Raw genomic sequence first — 21725 nt, 5'->3', positions numbered from 1 at the left:
AACTCTTTTTTTTTTTTTTTTTTTTTTTTTTTTTTTCCCCCCTGCTGGAGTGGTAAGGAAAGAAAAGAACATGTCACTTCATTTAAAAGGAACACCTGATGTTTGTAGATAGATAATAAATTCAGAGTTAGAAGATACCTCAGTGGTCATCTTTAGCTAAATAATAGCCTGAAATAGGTTAAGTAATTTGCCAAAGAAAACATAGTGAAAAAGCTGACACTAGAACCAAGGATCAAATGTTCTTTCCACTATGTAACAGTGTCTCTCATAAAACAAACAAACAAATGGCTGATAATCAGAATATTTGATTAACAATTAAATTCACAGAATAAGAAACTTTTGGAAGACTATTTCAATACATTCTAAGATGATATTCTCTATAACATCCCACAAATATGGTTATAAAGCTGAATGCCATGCTTAATCATGAAAAATAATGGAAATATTATCATTTACTTAGAATGCCCCATCATTATGCAATAGATTGAATTGTTTTTTTTTTCTCTCTCTCTCTGTATCTGTTTGTCTCTCTTTCTTTTTCTCTTTCTGTCTCTGTCTCTGTCTGTCTCTCTCTTTCTCACACACACTACACATACACACTCACCTATACATATGCACACATGTATATGTGTTTATGCAATGATAATACCAATATATTCATTTAGTTTTGTTATCATAAGAAGTCAAATGTATATTTCACTTCAAATGTTTAGGGAATTAAACATTAAGTTTTCCCTTTAACAAAATGGAATTTGCCTACCCTATAAATATTATTGATTCATTTGAATCAGTTCTAAAATAACATCTGAGAAGTACTTGGGATTCAATGGAAACAATCCTTATATATGGCCATATAGAGTATTTTGTTTTTCAGAAATTAATCATTCCATTTCTCTCATGTGTGCTGATTTTGATCTGTGATGAACTGTTGACACATTTGCCACACTGTGGGGAATAGCACATATGCTATACTGTGATGTTGTAAAATTAAAATGTGAATTTGATTTCTGTTCTCTACATCTGTTGATTTGCTAATAACATTATAAAATTTTGTCTCTTAAATTTTGCTCTAATGCATACAGAATAATTTCTCAAATAACCCTTTCCTTTCCTTTTTAAAAGCAAAAGTACATTTTGATTATTGAAGAGGCACCAAAATGTCATCTTTATGAAATGTCTTATTATAATCCTGCTTCTGAGAACCTCACTCTTATAAATGGCAGAGCAGCAGGGGAAGATAAAAGGATGGGGAATATTGGCTTTTTTTTCTGGCAAATAGTGTTCTGCCTGCTGCCATAAGTATATCTGAGAGCCAAAGAGGTGGCAAAAAGTGAGAGTCCATATGGTCAGGGCTCCTTTTATCCAGAAGGTGTAACTGCAGTTTTCAGAAGTTATTGCAGTTGTTCCACAAACTTTTTTTTTTTCTTATGTCAGAAACCTACTCTTATAAAAGAAACAAATTCTTTGGGCTCTAAAATGAATATGACCTTTCCCTGATCCTTCCATTCCTACTAAGTCTCTTTCCAAAAGCATCTTTGACACATCTTGATAGAAAAATTGAAGTTGGGGATCTTTAGATTAACACACTCCTTTGGTATTTGTCAAATAGAACTAGGAAGACAAACAGGAGCTTAACCTGTCCATTCTGCTTTTATCCTTTGTCACAGCTAGGCTTAGAACATAGGCTTCCTGCATGCCTACCTCTTCTATGCTCTTAGTGTTTCCTTCACTTATCTGGAACATTTACAATTTGTATAACTAGTTTCCTATTTAAATAGACAGGGCAATTACAATGACTGTCATTGCCTTGTTAACAAATGTCAGGAAGTCCATGGAAGTTGCATCTTCTCTTACAGCATAAGTGCTCTTTTTTCTTTGATATTCATAAATCATGCCCAAATATTAGAGTTAAAAGAGACCTCAATATTCATCTAGTAAAATCCAGATTCCCCAAAGAATTTTGTCTGCAATGTGCTTGATGAATAGGTTGTCCCTCTCCAGCACAGTCTTTGCTTTAACATGTCCAATTAAGGGGAGTCCACTACCTCCCTAGGTAGTTGTTTCACTTCAGGGGAGAACTCTAATTGTTCAGAAAAGTGTCCTGGCAGCAAGCCTAAATTTTCCTCTTTGCAACTTCCATCCACACCTAGATCAGCTCTCTGGGGTCAAATCAAACAAGTATAATTCCCTGTTTCTTTCTATTAAATTAAAAAAAAAAAAAAAAAAAAAAAAAAAAAGGAAAAAAAGGAAAGCATTTGAATAAAATATGCACAGGAGCGCCAGTGAGCTTGAATAGATAATCCTTTCAGAAAAATTAAAGAAAATAAATTCATGTAAAAATAGTCTCAAACAAATTTATTGCCCATTTTAAAAAATCATAATAAAATGTGATGCCTGAAAAGGGTAGGTAAGCCAGCTACATGCTAGAATTACCATAGATAAGTTTATTGGTTAAAACAATTCCAAGTAAATAAAAGCTCTTGATAAATCTGAAATTAACAATCCAACAAAAGCAGATAAAGTATTGTTTTTCTAAAGAAGATACTTTCTGATTGTCTGAAGGTTCACTGGCCAACAAAATTGTTGGATAACTAATTCTTCTGATGGAAATCTTTTAAAGGCTATTACTAGATAAATAAGAAAAAATGAAAACCAATAATCTCTAAAATGTCCATTACAATGACCTCTACATCCTCCCTTCAGGGCTGAATTGATGTTGTATTTATATATGTGTATATATACTAAGAACAACTGTTTCTTAACATTCTCAAAAGCAGAGATCACATCTTAATAAATATTTCAAAATTAATCATGTAACTTTAGTGAAAAAAAATCAGCAAAAACTTTTAGACTTGGCATTCATGTTTTAATGGTCTGTGAGTTCTGAATTAAATTCCAAATCCCAGGAAGGTTGAATGGGATCTTAATGAGTTAAGCTATTTCTGTCAAATATTAAATTAAAGAATCAGAGCTGGTATTATGCCCAATAGGTCATCTGATAAAGCCCTAGGTTTCTTTACCTTCATAACTGTGAAGTAGATAAAGAATTCACCTAGAAGTCAGAAAGATTTGAATTTAAATCCTGCCTATCACACATACTATGTCAGTCAATAAAAATTTATCAAATTCCTACTAAATGCCAGGTAATGTGCTAACAAGAGGAGATACAAAGAAGAAAAAAATAAACTGTCTATGCCTTCAAAGAGCTTATAGTCTTCAGGAAGAGACAATAAACAAGCTATAAACATATATAATTGGAGATAATCAAAAAAAGGGAAAACTTTAATATTTATTAAGTGGGGATTGGGAAAAGCTTCCTGTAGATGGTAGGATTTTGATCTGGGAATTGAAAGAAGAAAGGAAAGAAGACAGATAAACAAGGAGAGATTTCCAGACATCGATTAACTATCATTGAAAATGAAGCTGCAAAACATAGGGAATTTTTTGAAGAATAGCAAGGAGGCCAATGTTGCTGGATTGCTGAGTATGCGATGGAGAATGGGTTGTATGAGGGATGTAAGCTGTAAGAAAACTACAAAGTTTAAGTGGGAAGAATATAAAAGTATGTGATGCTAGGCAAGTAACAACTTCCCAATACTCCAAGCAAATCTCTAAACCAATAAATTACAGACAAGTTGCTAATGAGAAACATGGAAAGAGTTTCTAAATTTGGGAATTAATTTCACATGAAATCATTAGTCAGGACCTGTAAAAAAAATAGAAAGAAAATAAATAAGATCATTAAGGTTAAAATTTAATTAATATATATTTGATCCAAATTCTAAGAACTTATTAAGACTTTTAAATTATTTTTCCCAAATATTATGCAAATTAGTTCCCTTATTACTTAAACACTCCATACATGTCTCTATAATTGAAAGTAATGGATCTATTCTCACTTCTTCTTCTTCTTCTTCTTCTTCTTCTTCTTCTTCTTCTTCTTCTTCTTCTTCTTCTTCTTCTTCTTCTTCTTCTTCTTCTTCTTCTTCTTCTTCTTCTTCTTCTTCTTCTTCTTTCTTCTTCTGTAAGAGGCTTTCATGGCAAAGTCAATTGTTATTTTGTTCCTCCTAGCATTCTCTCCTAGCTGTGAGCAATGACTATTTTTTTCTCACTTTTAAAATAGAACATTATTTTAACATTTGAAAATTATAAGTCCAGTAAAAATAAGCAACAAACTGCTATAGAATACCACATTAGTCACTAACAATTTAGATCTTCAGTATCCTATAGATTTACCTCTAAGAAGACAGGACCCATTTCTCATATTATCAAACCCTGAGGGATTGTCTCAGTTAAAAACATAAAGTGAAGAACCAAAATTTCAGAATCAATGCCAGAGGAAAGTGCCAATTCTTGATATATGTCTTCTTTAAAAGTCTTCTGAAATCTTAAGAAGTTTAATGAGTTGCAATATCAAAACAAGGGTTGCTGTCTTCTCACTTTCCAATTATCTATTTAACTAAGGATATGGAAGACATCTAAAACCAGGATACATAATTTAATCTGGTAGTGGTCTTGCTTATTGTCTATTAAGAGTGATTATATAATTCCTAAAATGTTTGGTTTGCTGTCAAAAATGAATAGTTGAGAATTGCAGCTTTTAACATTCTTTATATAGGTATCATCCTCTTACCAGGGAAGTTTTTTATACTTTTGAACATTTTTCTCAGTGACTTTGAATCTTGAATTATGAGCACTCTGAACCTTTAGTGGAATGACAAGGCAATTTATTCTACTTTACATGAAGTTTAGACTTGTGTTCTAAATTCAAGGGTACTAGAATAATAATTAAGTTTTTAGAGGGTTGGTATCATAACCTTATCTACATTATTAGATAGATTTCTTTCTTAAGGACCAAGCCCTAAACCAAAATAACTCTGACTCTTAGAATGACCAACAATAGATCTCAGGCCAACTCCCAGAATTAATATAAGTAGCAGTTATTTTTGTTTTATCCAGAAACCCTGCAGATCTTCCCCTACCAGATCTTTGTGTGTGTGTGTGTGTGTGTGTGTGTGTGTGTGTGTGTGTGTGTAATTTTTTTTTTTTTTTTTTTGACTAGGTGAAAGAGACCACCCTTTGCCTTGATTTCTATGGAGTCTTAATCACTGGATGGGTGTGGCCTTTGTCAAAGTGATATTTATTACTTTAATATTTATTACTTTAGCTTAAAAAAAAAAAAAAAAAAAAAAAAAAACAAGATCTCCATTGTATCCTGGGCCATCTCCAGTTCTCCAAAATTATATCTGACCACTGGACCCAGATGGCTCTGGAGGAGAAAGTGAGGCAGGAGACCTTGCACACTCCTCCCTCACTTAAATCCAATTCACCTGCATGTTATGGTATCACCTTTCTGATGCCATGGTCCTCTTCCATAATGAAAGACAAACAACAACTGCAATTGCTATACTAAAGCACAAATGAGATATTAAAGTTATTACATCACATTTTATTTTTGCATTCATCTATACCTAATCAAAGTAATTTTTCCCAGAAATTATTTGTGATACAGCTGTAGAAGAAAAACCAATCAAAACTTATCTATTTTTCCAAAGCTGAAAACTTCTTAGAACCATCTTGTACTAGAAAATATAAATGTTACTGGAATTATCCAAGGTGAGAGTTTATTTCTAGACATGCTCCAGAATATATATGCAATATGTTAATTGAATTTATAAAAAACACTTTATTTGAAAGATTTGTTTTTCATTCTACTTACTTTGGGTGGACAGGGTGAGGAGTGAGGGGATGAGAAGGAATAATCAACTTTTCAATCACCCATTTGGGCAATCCTCTTCACAAAGCATAATGAATGATAATAGAATTAGAGATTTTTCAGGGCCTTAGTTCACAATGATATGACATTTTGGCAATGAACAACCTTTTAAAGTTCAGGAATTGCATTAAAAAGAGGATTATAAAAGGCATCATTAGAATTTAGGTGGAAAACTGTTACTAAGCATTTCAATTACAGAGCTCCATGAGTGGCAGTAAGAAATAATAGACACAAATTAGCTGTATTGACTCTTTTTTAAACATCTCTTTAGCAGGTCTGAGGAATGATGTGGACTTGTATGCTGTCATAAAACTGGAAATGTTCAAATAATTATGATTGTCATTGCTTTCTCAAAAGACCTTTGTTGGGGCAAAAATTACAGATATGGAAAGAGCATTCACCTTATTAGCCTGATTGCAATTCTATTAGCATTTTCTCTACTTTTCCTGGTGCTGTAGGCACACATCATTTATTTAAAACTTACTCAGTAGTTAGAGACCAACAATATAACAAAGAATGCTTGCTCTTTCCATAAAACATGATCCATTTAATTAGCTTACAAATGTTTGTGGTATATGAATAGTACTATGGATGTAGCATTAAATCATGCTTTCATTATGCAGAAATTAAAGTTTACTATATACACAGGCACACAGATTATGAAATTTCAAATTCAAAAATATTCATAACCATTTATTTCTCTTAGATGTTATACATATATGACATATGCATATATTTGTGTATACATACACAGTGCATATGTGTGTATTTATTTTAATGAAAATTCAGAGTTTTCCTTTTTTTTTTCTATTAGTTTAATTAGACATAAATAATTGTCTTTGTTTTGTTTATCTTTTTTCTCCCCAAAGATAATTCAAGAAAACATATGAAGTATTTGTCTTTATCTTTGTTTATGGTGGAAATATGGCTTTCTTCTTTAGGTAAAATCTTTTCTGGTATATCATATAGTCTAAATCAGCTAACAAACAAATAGTGTATCTGGAGGCCAGAATGGTGTTTATCACACTAACAGAGATATTGCTCTATGGATTTGAATGGTATTCAACTGTCATATTTACCCATATGAACTGATAAATTTGTAATGGCTGACAGACAGAAATTGATTTATGAGTGTGTGGGAATAGAATAAACCACTGAAAATACTCTTATTAGAAATCCGCAATTTTTCACAAGGACTAGCTTCCCTTAATAAACGTGAGAATAGGTTTGATTTCATTCAGAATTAATGTAGTTTGAAATTGAAATGGGCTTCACTTCCTGACTCTGAGAGGTCTACTGACATTTTTAGTGTTGCATCTAGTGAGATAGAAAGATAGATAGATAGATATACACACGCATACACACATACAGAGATGAATGAATAGATGAATGGATATTCAATGATATATACATCAGGTATTATATATGCATATATAATATCTCATTAGCTATGGTATGAATATAATATACATTCATACATATATATGTGGGGTAGAGAGTGAACATTTCATTGATAAAACAAACTCCCAGAAGAGGAAATTCCTTCTACCAATGTAGATCAGTAACTTCTCTACCACATAGTCTTAATGAATTGCCTGGAATTCTAAGAAAATGAAAACTTATATTATTTGTCCAGGGCTATTATTGTATGTGCCCATAAATATATATTTAGGTAAATATGTATGTATTGTACATTGTAAGTGTATGTGTACACATGAGTGTACATATGAGTATGTGTATACATGTGTGTATAATTGGTATTCTAAAAGCCAATGCTTTTAAGCATTTTAAGCTTTTGAGTCATATATTTATTTTTAATCTGACATTATAGAGGAACCATTGCAGTTCCTATGAAACTAGAGCACTGTATCCACTTCCTCTCCTTAAGGAACATTTCTGCATTGGAATGGCAAGTGGAAAACAAGACTTAAACCAACAACCTAGTCTCTAATGAAAGGAGATCTAGGCTCCTCTTTCTGATTCTCTTCAGCTAATTGAATTCTAAGCTGGTACCTCAAGGACAAAACATTTAAAAGTGAGATATTGACTTAGTTAAAAGAATCTCCTCAAAATCTATCAAAGGTAAAATATTAATCAAATAAATGGTATGTATGTATTTCCTATATATAAATGAAATGCTAAAAGATACAAAAAACCTCATCCTTTACATTGACAATGATAAAAAAGATTCAATAATTTAATACCTTAATCTATACCTACTATAATATTTCTAGAGATTAATACTTAAAACTCATTATAAAATAAATCAATCTCTGTGGGACTGTCAAAGAGGGATGGACATATTTAACTTTACTTTTGAACTACACAAATATTTTCTATTCATTTTGTTACTGTCATCTTTTAAGATGAAACAATATTTCTTGTCAAAACTGAATCCCAATCAAAAAAGATCCATAACTTGCAGATCTCCAAATCTAAATATGCCTAGCTGAAGAATCATTTTGATCAGCTACTCAGGAAAAAAAAAAAAAAAAAAAAAAAAAAACAAACACACAAAATAAAAGAAGCAGCCAGGGATCATGATACCAACCTCTCCTTTTTTTTTTTTTTTTTTTTTTTTTTTTCCTGAGGCAATTGAGGTTAAGTGACTTGCAGAGAGTTACATAGCTAGGAACTGATACAGACTTGAGTGATCCTAGTCTAGTTAACACATGAGAGTGGGTAAAATGAAGCTGATTTGGGAAAATTTACTTAAACCTCAGAGAAGGGCTACAAATTACATGATGACACTAGGAGCTTAAAAGAAAAGAGCAATCTGGTCTTAACACTCCCTAGCTATCTGACCCTGGGCAAGTCACTTAACCCCAGCCTCAAAAAAAAAAAAAAAGAAAAGAAAAGAAAAGAGCAAGCCTGGAGCTGTCTCTCTCCATTTTAGTTAACATAAGACGCACTTCCTAAAGCTGTTTCAGGGCAAGACAAAAGGACAACTCGGGGTTTGCTGCATCATACCTTTTAACACATGGTCAAAAGTATTATAGACTGTTGGTTATCCCCCAAGGATCAAAGTGCTGAATGACTATGTTCCTTATTTCTTGAATTTTTAAGAGAGCTTTGTAAGCATGCTACCTATGTTGCTTCAGAGACCAAGTCAGCATATTTGGACATACACATATACTCAGATAAAAGTAAAACAAACAAAAAAAAATAAATAAAGTCTTTGTCATTAAAATGATGACTGTGTAATTTTATTTAAAAAAAAAACAAAAAACTTTCAGTTATAATTTATTTTTTAGAAACTTTCAGTTTGGTCTAGATACTGTTAATGTCTAAAAAGTTATTAATAAGAATATTTTAATTGTAGATAGGAAATTAGTACCTAAAATCACAATTGGAGTAAAGGTATTTTTAAATGCATTTTATAGAATCACAGATTTAGAGCAGGATGAACTGTCTTTCGATCAAGAAACATTTATTAAGCACTTACTCTGCATCAAGCAGTGTGTTTTTACACATTGATGAAACTAAAAATAAATAAAAGGCCTTGCACCCAAGGAGCTCATAATCACTTCATTTAACATATGAGGAAACTAAGATCAGAGAAATTATTTGATGTTTCGATGGATATGTAGCTAGCAAATTGCAGAGATGGGATACAAACCTAAGTTCTCTGACTCTAAATCCATCACAATTTCCATTGTATCATATGATTTTATTACTAAATCCCCAACTTGCTCAAATAAAGTTTCATCAATAATAGGGTAAGATTGAAGTGGAAATTACTTATTCCCATTTATAAGAATGTATAATACAATAATTCAGAACTATAGATAGGTTCATTTGTGGGGCTTCGTTGATTTTACAGAAAGATTCCTCAATGGTTAATTATCATTTCTTTAGCATCTACTGAGTGTCAGACACCATGCTAAGAGCCAGAGATATAAACAAGAAAAAGACAGTCTTGCCCTTGAGGAATTTATAGTCTTGGGGTGTGGCAGGGGAGGGAAGGAAAAGGGCAAGCTGGGGAAAGAATGTTGCTGGAGGGAAGATAGACTCTCTGTGGGTATATAATCTTTTTAAGATTGAAACCAAGTAGATCAGTCAAATGAAAGTGATAAATTGAGCTGGAAAGTTCTGAAGCCTTTATAAAAGAAAACTTTGCAAAGACTTTATTATCCTGTCCTACAGAAGGGAGAGACAGTTGAGGATTTGTAAAGGTGTTGAGCATCAAAGTTTAATCAATCTGCATAATGATGAGTTCAACCAAGAAAAGTTTAGGTAAAAATATTTCATATTTCTTATTAAGATTATCATCTTAATTGATCCAAGAAATAATTTATTACTGTTAAATTTAAAATTAATGCATATATAAATTCATTTTTATCTCTTTCAGTCAAACAAGAGAAAATCTGTGACATCTCCTTACAATGAGATCTTTGATGTCAAATATTGTCTCCAAAAAAATGCTTTATTGCATTTCCATCTTAATCACTTATTTTTTACCTATGTATATTGCTACCACTCTTCCTCTGAGGCTCTCATAGTCCTCTCCAAAGATTTGCCTTTAGGCAAGTTGTAAATGGTAATCTGTTCCGCTGATGAAATCTTTTAGCAGAAAAAACTTGGTCACCAATTCATATGAAGACATATTTGACAGTTCAATTCCTGACACGAAACTGCTATTCTTTGACTGAAAGGTTCATATATGAAAAAGGAACTGAAAGCATCTCTCTAATACATAAAAATTCAAAATGCTATAATATAAAAGCCAACTTAAAAGCACTATCTCTTGAAAATTCAGGGTGAACAGATATCACTAACCTCTGAAAAATGGCATCTTATTTTCTGAAACATCTAAAAAAGTCCAATAAAATTTGCATCCTGTTTCTGTACTTGTATAATTAAAAAAAAAAAAAAAAAAAAAAAAACAAAAAAAAAAAACAAGGAAAATTGCTTTATACTTGCTGAGGTGGTTCAAAAAAAAGAATAAGAATAAGGAAAAAAAAAAAAAAGAGGAATTTTAGAATATAAGATTGATAAAGATGATCACCATGTCCTAATCTGCAGTTTACTATATTAGAGATTCTGGAGACCCTTCCCTTTGGGCGAGATGTAGGACCTTCTTTTTCTTTCTCAGTTAAGCTACTATCTTGCTTCAATTGATAAAGCTCCTTCACTCTGAATTGTTTCATATATTCTGCTATGTACATCTTCTCTGATTTCCTATTGCTGTTGTTATTATATAGTTTTGTTTTTTTCTACCTACTATAAGTATTCTTTCTGGATCTAGTATTTGGTGGGAAAGGGGATCAAGGTATGCATATAAAGTTTCAAATAAGTATCTCCAGACCTCTCTGTATTCATCCTACTGATCATTTCCTACAGAACAATAATATTCCATTACACTCATATGACATAACTTATTCAACCATTCTCCAATTGATGTGCATCCACTCAAGTTCTTGCCTCAATAAAAAAGGCTGCTACAAACATTTTTGTACTGTAGTGCCGTAGAAACTGAGCAAGATAGAGATTAGAGAACAATTTAATAATTTATTTAAAAGGGAGAGATTTACTGGGACCAAATGGGTCCATGGTTGGTCCCAGGGCTGAAGGAGATTATTGTCTCAAAGAATCCAGCAGTGAATATCGGATACAGGATTCTTTTGTAAGGCAACAAGAACAATGACCTAATGGGGGGAGGCAGCTAAGATGACATCATGGAGGGAGATACTTGAGGGGCTCCTGATATTCTAATGATGTCTAAAATGGATAAAGACCTTTATCACATCAAACATTAAGAGGAATGAGCCTAAGGTCTAAGATATAAGACCTTTACCCTAATATTAAGAGGGAATGGTTAGAACCTGAGGCACAGTAACTGAATAGGACAATTAGGGAAACTGGGTCAGGATATTAAAAGAGAACTGTGGCACAACAGTACATGTGGATCACTGTCCCTTTTTTGTGATTTCTTTGGGATACTTGCCCAGTAAAGATATTGCTAGATCAAAAGGTATACACAGTTTGATAGTCTTTTGGGTATAGTTCCATATAGTTTTCCTGAATTGTTTGACCAGTTCACAGCTTTATCAACAATGTATCAGTGCTCCAGTTTTCCCAGATCCCTTCCAATAGTCATCATTAATTTTTGCTCTCATCTTCGCCAATCTGAGAAGTATGTATTGCTACCTAAGAGTTGTCTTAATTTGCATTTTGTTGATCAATAGTGATTTAGGATTTTTATTTACATACTTGAAATGGTTTTAATTTCTTCATCTGAAAAATTGTCTTTATCCATTTATCAATTGGAGAATGGCTTATATTCTAATAAATTTGAGTCAGTTCTTTAGACATTTAAAAGAGACCTTTATCATGTTATGCCACAGTTCTCTTTTATTGGCCTGACTCAGTTTCTCTAATTATCCTGATTCAGTTTCCCTAAATTGTCCTGCCTTGGTTTCCCTAATTGTTCTGCCTCAGTTTATAATTGCTCTGCTCAATCCTGCAAAACCTCCCCTCCCTCTTAATCAGAATATTTAATAAGGATAAAAGATCTTATATTTTAGAATATCAGAATGCCTCTCCCATCCCAAGCTATCAAAACCATCTTATCAAGATGCCTCTCCCCATCTCTGGGGTGCCTCCCTCATTATCCCATCTCCTATGGCTTACCCCACTCTGTCAGAGACCCATTCTTGCTCTTAGTACCCTGACTCCACCCCTGCCTCAGTCTACCCCGAGTCTGAGCCACAAGTATATATGTCATTGAGAACTCACATTCCTTTTGCTGTATTCTTAGAGACTATAGTCTTATTTAGTCCTGGGACAAACCATGGATCCATTTGGTCCCAGTAAGTCTCTCCCTTTTAAATAAATTATTAAATACTCTCTAATCTCTATCTTGCCTCAATTTCTTCAGCATTACAATCAGAACCTTTGAATAAAAATCTTTTCCCAGTTTACTGACTCCCTTCTTATCTTGTCTGAACTGGTTTTGTCTGAACAAAACCTTTTTTAACTTAATATAATAAAAATTATCAGTTTTGCATTCTGCAATGTATTCTACTTCTTCGTTGGCCACAAATTCCTTTCTTCTCCACTGATCTGAGAGGTAGACTATCCTTTGTTCTTCAAATTTGTTTATAGCATCACTCTTTATTAGACTCATGATTCTTAAATTAATTTTATGCATCTTGTCTTTGACAATCACTTGTTTTGCATCCACAGTAAATATATTTTCTAATTAAAGTTTTTGTTTACCCACACAAATCATCAAAATTTCTATATATTACTAACAAAGTTCATCAGCAAAAAGTAGAAAGAGAAATTCCATTTAAAATTACTGGAGACAAAAGAAAATCCTTGAGGGCTACCTGCCAAGACAAACTTAAGATCTATATTAACACAATTACAAAACATTTCTCACACAAGTAAAATCAGATCTAAAAAACTGGAAAAATATCAATTCTTTATGGCTAGGTTGAACTAATATAATAAAAATTAAAATTTCCCTAAATTGGTCTACTTGTTAAGTACCATAGCAATCAAACTACTAAAATATTATTTTATAGAACTTGAAAAAATAACAACAAAATTCATCTGGAAGAACAAAAGGTCAAGAATATCAAGGGAATCAATGGAAAAAAATATAAAAAATGGCAGCTTAGCAGTACCAAAACTAAAACTATATTATCAAGCAATAGTAATAAAAACTCTTTGGTACTGCCTAAAGAAATAGAGTGGTGGATCAGTGAAATAGATAAGATATACATAATAGAATAATTAAGGCCTGTAGCAATCTTGTACTTGATTAACCCTGGAACTCCAGTGTCTGGAATAAGAACCCACTATTTGACAAAACTTGCAAAGTTGTGTCAAATCTATAAGAATATGTCATTCCTCAATTGATAAATGTTCAAAGGTTATGAACAGACAATTCATAAATAACAAAATTGAAGCTATATATAGTTATATGAGAATATACTCTAAATCACTATTGATTAGAGAAATGCAAATTAAAACAACTCTGAGATACCACTACAAACCTCTCAGATTGGCTAAGATGAGAGGAAAAGATAATGATTAATGTTGGAAGGAATGTGGGAAAACTGGGACAACAATGCTTGGGAGTGGAGTTGTGAATGATCCTATCAGTCTTGAGAACAATCTGAAACTATGCCCAAATGACTATTAAGCTATGCACATCCTTTGACCCAGCTGTGTCATTGTTGGGTCTGTATCTCACAGATATCATAAAGGAGGGAAAAGGACTTACATCTGAAAAAATGTTTGCAGCAGCTCTTTTTGTGGTAGCAAAGAACTGGAAAAGGAATGAATGCCCCTTGGAGAATAGTTGAACAAGTTATGGTACATGAAGATAATGGAATATTATTGTTCTATAAAAAATGAATGACTAGAGAAAGGGCTGGAAAGATTTACATAAACTGATGCTGGGTTAAACAAGCAGAAGCAGGAATACATTGTACACAGTAATAGTAAGAATGTGAGATGATCAACTATGAAAGACTTGGTTCTTCTCAGTGGTTCAGTGATGCAAAACAATCCCAATAGACTTTGGACAGAAAATGCCATCTGCATCCAGATCTAAGGAGACAGAATGTAAATCACCACATGCTATGTTCACTTCTTTTTTCTGCTTTTTATTTAACTCTCACATATTTTTTTTTCCCCCTTTTGCTCTGATTTTTCTCCTCCACCATGATTGATAAAGCAATGTGATTAAAAAATAAATAAACTTACTACAAAAAATGGTTTTTGGTTTTTTTGCTTTTGTTCCTCTAGATTGTTTTAAATTTCTTTGTATTTGTAATCCCACTACAATGCTTTCTCCTTTATTTCTTTGGTGAAGTTCACCATTGCATATTCAAGTGGTTCTATTCTGTTCATTATTTTTGCTGAGCAGAACATAAATTCTAATCTCATGATTCTCATTTCTTTTTAAAAATCATCCTGAAAGAGCATGCTCTACCTCTATTTTCTTCTCAACTTTCACAGATTTCTCTGTCTCATTAGGTGATGGTTCATTTTCTTCATTTTAAAGTATTTATTTTTAGATACCTGAACTGCTTTATTAGATCAAAGGAGTAGAGGTGGGGGATGGCATGATATTTTCTTTATCACTCACTTCCTGATTCCCTCAACTCTAATTGTGATTTCCTTAAGTGTTGTTACTCAAAACTTTTCACACAGGGTATTTCACTCCCAACTGACTTTTATATGGTCAGGAATGGCCCCAGGACAATCTTGTGCTCTTTTTACCACAAGCTTGGTGGAGTATTACCCAGTTCTCCATGTACGAGGTGTCCTTTCCTCATGATTAGTCCCATTTTCTCTGTTCCTTTGTTTTCGGGCATTGAACTGGAAGATCAGAGACTACAGGAACTGGTAGTGCAAAATACAATTTCTCCAGGACTTTCAGTTTTTCCTGAATTAGTATTTCTGGGGTCAGTTTTGATGTAAGAATGTGGCTTCAGAGTGATTATCACTCCCAACATGGGATATGGAAGAGGGATGATGAGTAAATTTGTTAGTGAGCATCATTTCCTAGTTTTTGTTTTTGTTATTGTTTTGTTTTGTTTTTATTTGTTTCTTTTTTTGTATATACTGGGAGCCCTAAGTCATAGAAATATTTAGCTACATCTTTGATGAATAATTTTTATTTTGGAGAAGTTTGACAAGTAGTGTGAATTAAAGGTACATAGCCTCCTCTTTGAACTCTCAGTTTTCTGACTCTACCCTCACAAATTAATCCTACACATTATTACAAAAAAGATTTCACTGAAGCCTGTTGTTTCTGAGAACAAACTCCAAAATTTGACATCGTTTTAGAACAAAATATATTAAGTCATTTAATAGAGGAAGAGAGTCAGGATCTGACAAGGGAACCCACACCCAAACAATGTGTCCAAAATTAAACAATGTAGCTGAGAGAGAAATTTGAAAGCAAAATAATTTCAGGTAGATATTAACAAATATAAACATTCAATAAAATTTGGGTGAAAACACACTATAAGAGAACCAAAAACACAACCTTGAGTGGACCCAATACAAGACATGAATTTGGGACTCAAAACAAGAATGTTTTCAATGGATCCGGGATTTGAATGTTTTCCCTATAGCCATCTCTAGTGTTCCTAGAGTTATTAAGGTCAGGGCAATATTTTGAATTCAAAATATTTCTAGTCACATAAAATTATAGTTAAACAAAATTATAATAAATTTATGAACAACATAAATATTATAAATAATAATACACAACCCTATGTATCACCTTGTTCTTTCATATCTTCCTACTTCCTCTAGAATAAAACATTAACTTCTCTTCAGATATGCTATATTCCAGCAAAACTCTTTTTTGAACTTACTATTCTTTATCTCCTTTCCAAACTTCTTTTAAACTATTGCTTATGTCTGTTATGTTCTCCATCCTTTCCTCTTTTAAAATGTTTAGCATCATTCAAAATTTAGTTCATGTGTACCTCATGAAAGACTCACCCTGTTCATCATCAATGTATGTTGTATTGATATATTTATCAACAGGTTGTATCTTCGCAATATAAAATCTTTGAAAGGAGGGTTTTTTTTTTGTTTTTTGTTTTTTTTTGTACTTCATATCATGGCACAAAGAATAGTTCTTTTCATAAAGTACATGATGAATCAATCCTTCTTGGGTTGAACCGGAAATTATCAAAGTAGCTGCCAGAGATTCCCCATCTTACACTGGTGTTGTTGGTACTCTGCTTTGGTCCTTTTCCAGCAAGAACACCCTTTTCTGCGTCTTTTCCAGAAGATGAAACTTTTTTATCTATGTTTCTGTACAAAGTTGTCTACTACCTGATGTTAGGATTACTAAGTGAGAACTCAGGTTGTCTGGACAGTGACAAGGTGAGAATTCAGGTTTTCTGGACAATTACAAGGTGAGAACTCAGGTTGACTTGATAGAGGGGGCAAGCTCATTGGCTGGAGTGGTTCTTCCCAGAAGCCCTTGCATTATCCCACGCCCATTCTCTGGGAGGATAAAAGACACGGCACTGAGCGCAGAGAGCAGATCGGCCTGGAGAAGGATAAGAGCTGGAGGAGATTCAGAGCCAGGATTCAAGAAAGAAGACTCTCTGCATTACATCAGGCCTGACGGGGCTCTCTGCAGGAAGGGAAGTCACTTCTAAGGACAAGAGTTAACAGCAACTGCCTGGAGACAACGGTTCGTTACAGGAAGAAGAATCTGTCTTAAAAATTTGAGTAGACACAGCAGATCTCTTCCCAGAGAGCGATCCGGCAGCTTCTAGAGACGACAGCTCGCTACAACCTGAGTCTTCTTTTCCCCCTCAATAATATTTTATTTCCCCAAATACATGTGATAGAAAGGAAGTCTTCAACATTCATTTTTGTAAAACTTTGTGCTCTAATTTTCTCTTAGTCCTCCCTTACCTCTTCCTTCCTAATACAGCAGACAATCTGATATAGCTCAAATATGTACAGTCCTTTTAAACATATTTCTTTATTTGTCATGGTGAGAAAGAAAAATCTAACCAAAAGGGAGAAAACCATAAGAAAAAACAATGAACAAACAATAAAACAAAAAGGTGAAAATAGTTTACTTCAATCCATATCCTCCACATTTCTCTCTCTGGATGCAGATAGCATTTTTCATCCCATGTCTATTGGTATTCCTTTGAAGCACCACATCGTAGAGAAGAGACAAATGCACTAATACAATGCTGGTGGAGTTGTGAACTGATCCAACCATTCTGAAGAACAATTTGGAATTATTCCCAAAGGGCTATCAAACTGTGCATACCCTTTGTCCCAGCAGTGTCCCTACTAGGCCTGTATCCCAAAAAGATCATAAAGGAGGAAAAGGGACGCACATGTGCAAAAATATTTGTAGCACCTATTTCACAGTTGTATGAAACTGGAAACTGTGATTCTCCATCAGTTGGAGAATAGCTAAATAAGTTTTGGTATGTGAATATTATGGAATATTATTGTTCTATAACAAATGATCAGCAGGATGATTTCAGAGAAACCTGGAGGGACTTACATAAACTGATCTTAAGTGAATTGAGTGGAAACATGAAAACATAATACATAGCAACAGCAAGATTATTTGATGAGCAATTCTGATGGACATGGCTCTTTTTAACAGCAATGTGATTCAGGCCAGTTCCAATGTTCTTGTGAGGAAGATGAACCCAGAGAGAGGACTGTGGAGACTGAGTATGGATAACAACTATTTTTACTTTTTTATTATTTGCTTGCATTTTGTTTTCTTTCTCATATTTTTTCCTTTTTGATATGATTTTTTCTTGGGTAACATAGTAATTGTGGAAATATATATAGAAGAATAACACATATTTAACATATATTGGATTACTTACCATCAAGGGGAGGAGGTTGGGGTAAGGGAGGGTAAAATTTGGAACACAAGGTTTTGCAAAGGTGAATGGTGAAAATTATGTTTTGAAAATAGCTTTAATCAAAAAAAGAAAAGAGCCAAGTCCACAACAATTGATCATCACATAATCTTGTTGTTACTGTGCACAATGTCTCTTGGTTCTGCTAACTTCATTCAGCATCAGTTCATGTAAATCTTTCTGGGATTTTCTGAAATCAATCTGTCATAATTTCTTATAAAACAAAAATATTCTATAACATTAATATAACATAACTTATTAAATCATTTCCTAATTAATGAACATTCTCTCAACTTTCAATTCTTTGCCATCACAAATAGAACTGCTACAAAACTTTTTGCACATCTGAGTACTCTTCTTTCCTTTATGATTTCTTTGGGATATAGACTCAGTAATAGTACTGCTGATTCAAAGATTATGCACATTTTTACTTTTTGGGCATAGTTCCAAATTGTTCATCAGAATAGTTGGACTAGTTAGACAGTTCATGACTCCATCAACAACGCATTAGTGTCTCTGCTTTCCCACATCCCGTCCAAAATTTATCATTATACAATCAGGAAAATGTGTAGTGGTCCCTCAGAGTTGTCTTAGTTTACATTTCTCTGATCAATAGTGATAGTGATTTAGAGCATTTTTTTTCCCCTATGACTAGAAATGGTTTTAACTTCTTCCTCTGAAAATTGTTCATATCCTTTGACCATTTATCAACTGTGGAATCTGATATCTTTTTTTTAAAGCTCATAAGTACTAGCTAACAAATAGTCCTCTCTCTTCATTTACACATCCCTCTTTACTATATTATAAGATAAATTATCAAACATCATTGTTTTAATGCAGTTAATTGATTTTTATAAAAGTTCATACTCAAGTACTACATGATTACAAGGTATTATGATAATTTAAATGACTACACTATATAAAACTAATGAATATAAATGATACAATCTCGTTCTTTTAAGTTGCAGGGATTTTTTACCCTCATCTCTATTTTTATGATTTTTAAATTCTTGCCAACTTTATCATGAAATTTTGCTCAGTAAAGCTAAATGAACTTTATAAAATCTACTTGGCAAAACATAGCACTTTTCTTAAAAATGGCTAAATGAATGAAATCTATATAGTTAAGTTTTTCTCACCAAACTTAATGGAAAGTATTGAAAGGATAGGAGACAATATAAAACAAAACAAATCATATTATGGTTATTTTAATCAATGGATGGCAAAAATGAGGTTAAAGCTTACATCTGACACTAGTTCTTTGATATTAGAAGAATGAAGCTTAACAGAATCCTTTAAAAGACAGCCTTTTAATTGTTTCAGGTACTGCTCTATGCTCTGTAAGTAGCCAAAAAAGTTAAAAATTTTAACTCATAGATAAGGGTAATTTATTCCATGTTGATTTCACTTCTCAAGCAGGTGCTGAGTCTGCATTTTAGACATTTTGCTTTTTCTTCAGTTCTGACATTTTGAAATCTTGCCCTAAAGAAAGCTGTATAGCCCAAAGGTGTGCACAACACCAGCTGGAATAATAAAATCAACAATGTATAATGGCCCAAATGTGAGTCAAAATTCTGGACAGAAATACAATTTTTAAAAAGAAATAAATCCTTTATAATATGTTCAAATGAGCCAGATTAATGCCTTTTTATCATTGATGTGTATAAAGGGTGAGATAGGATAGAGATGTTGACAAATGAAAGTATGTGAATTAAGGGGAAAAAACATAGATAATTCCTTTAAATCAATGAAATTAAGCTAAATGTTTTTTTTAAAGGCTTATGAGATAATTGTATATTCATGAAAAAGAAATAGTGAAATATAATGAGGAGAGAAAGGAACTTAGAAAAACAAAGATATGAGTTCATATTCACTTCTGACACTCACTAGCTGTTACCTTTAACTTATTCCTTAACTTTCTTTATTTGAAAAAAAGAATTTGGACTAGAAGGTCTTTAAAGTCTTTTCTAGTTTTATTTTTAATTTTACATATGTACTAAAATGTCTTTTTTCTTGCCATACAAAATTTAAATTATAATTTTTTTACTGAATAAAATTTATGACTGATTTTTTTTGTGTGTGTGTGTGTGTATCTGTGATATAAAGAGCCACAGATGAAAATCCCTCCACTAATGTAGATTGGCAACAGTTGTACAATTTATATTCTTAGAGGGTTGCCTGGGGAGAACTGGAAGGCTAATGCACATCTAATTTTTAAATATATGTCTTCTTGCTAATTATAACATTAAAATTATACTCTTTTAAAATAAAAACCTACATTCTGCTTGACATTAATCTATTTTTTTCATAGTAGTGACAAAATCTCTGTAGAAAAATTTCCTATGAGAAACCATATATTCCTTCCTTCCTTCCTTCCTTCCTTCCTTCCTTCCTTCCTTCCTTCCTTCCTTCCTTCTTTCCTTCCTTCCTTCCTTCTTTCCTTCCTTCCTTTCTTACTTTCCTTCCTTCCCTTCCTTCCTCCCACCCTTTTTTCTTCACTTTTCTTTCTTTCTTCCCTCTTTCCCTTTCTTCCTTCCTCCCTTCCTTCCTTTCTTTCTCCCTTCCTCTCTCCCTCTCTCCTTCCTTCCTTCCTTGTTTCTTTCCTTTCTTTCTCTCTTTCTTTCTTTCTTTCTCTCTTTCTTTCTTTCTTTCTTTCTTTCTTTCTTTCTTTCTTTCTTTCTTTCTTTCTTTCTTTCTTTCATTTCTAAAATAAAATTTTAGAATTTTGAAAATCAAAATAAGGATAAAGACTTGGAAAAATGATTTCAAAATTCAAATTTAGATTTTACCCAGTTCCAATTCTCACATAAAATCATTTTATGGTCTGGCTATGATATGATACAATATTATTATATGTTATATGGATTTTTTCTATTCCTTTTTTTTTCTAAAAACTATCAACAACTTATGAGTTAACAGTGTCTGTTATAACCCTTCTGACAGAAATTCTCAAACTCTCTCTATTCCATCCAAACCCTGATGTTGCATTGATTGGATTTTTTTTTTCACACTCTTTATTAAACTGATGTGTCGATCCTTGATCTTCTCGGAAGTTTAGCTCTAATAGAGGTGTCAAATCCATGTCTCCCTCTTTGAAGGGCTTTAAAAAAATTTGATAGTTGTAAATTGATTTTGGATAAAGTCCAATCTTCCCAAACTATTTTTTTAACCACGGAAATAGCAAGAGCTTAAACCTTAGATGAGTATGATGGTTTATGATTTGCTATTATATCATTTCCAGCCACTCAATGTACATTCAGCCCCCCTTTCCCCAACCTCCCATCTACTTTAGAGTTCATGTGCTACTGCCAAATAAATGTCAAGCTAGCAAATGATGAAGAGTGCAGAGAATGAAAATGAGCAAGATGTCTCAAGTTATAAACATTGTTTTAATGTATACATCTAGGCAAGACAATTGGCATTGTGTGAAAAAAATATAGAGATGTCTTTTAGAATCATACAGAATCTTATTTATTATTCTATATCAAGACTAGAGTTTTCACCTTCTTGGTCAGAGTAAAGACTCTTTCATGAATTAATTTTACTAAATTATT

The sequence above is a fragment of the Sminthopsis crassicaudata genome, chromosome 1 (genome assembly GCF_048593235.1).
Source record: "Sminthopsis crassicaudata isolate SCR6 chromosome 1, ASM4859323v1, whole genome shotgun sequence".
Classification (NCBI taxonomy): Eukaryota; Metazoa; Chordata; class Mammalia; order Dasyuromorphia; family Dasyuridae; genus Sminthopsis; species Sminthopsis crassicaudata.
The sequence above is the reverse complement of the archived record's forward strand: the minus strand, read 5'-3'. Positions refer to the sequence as shown.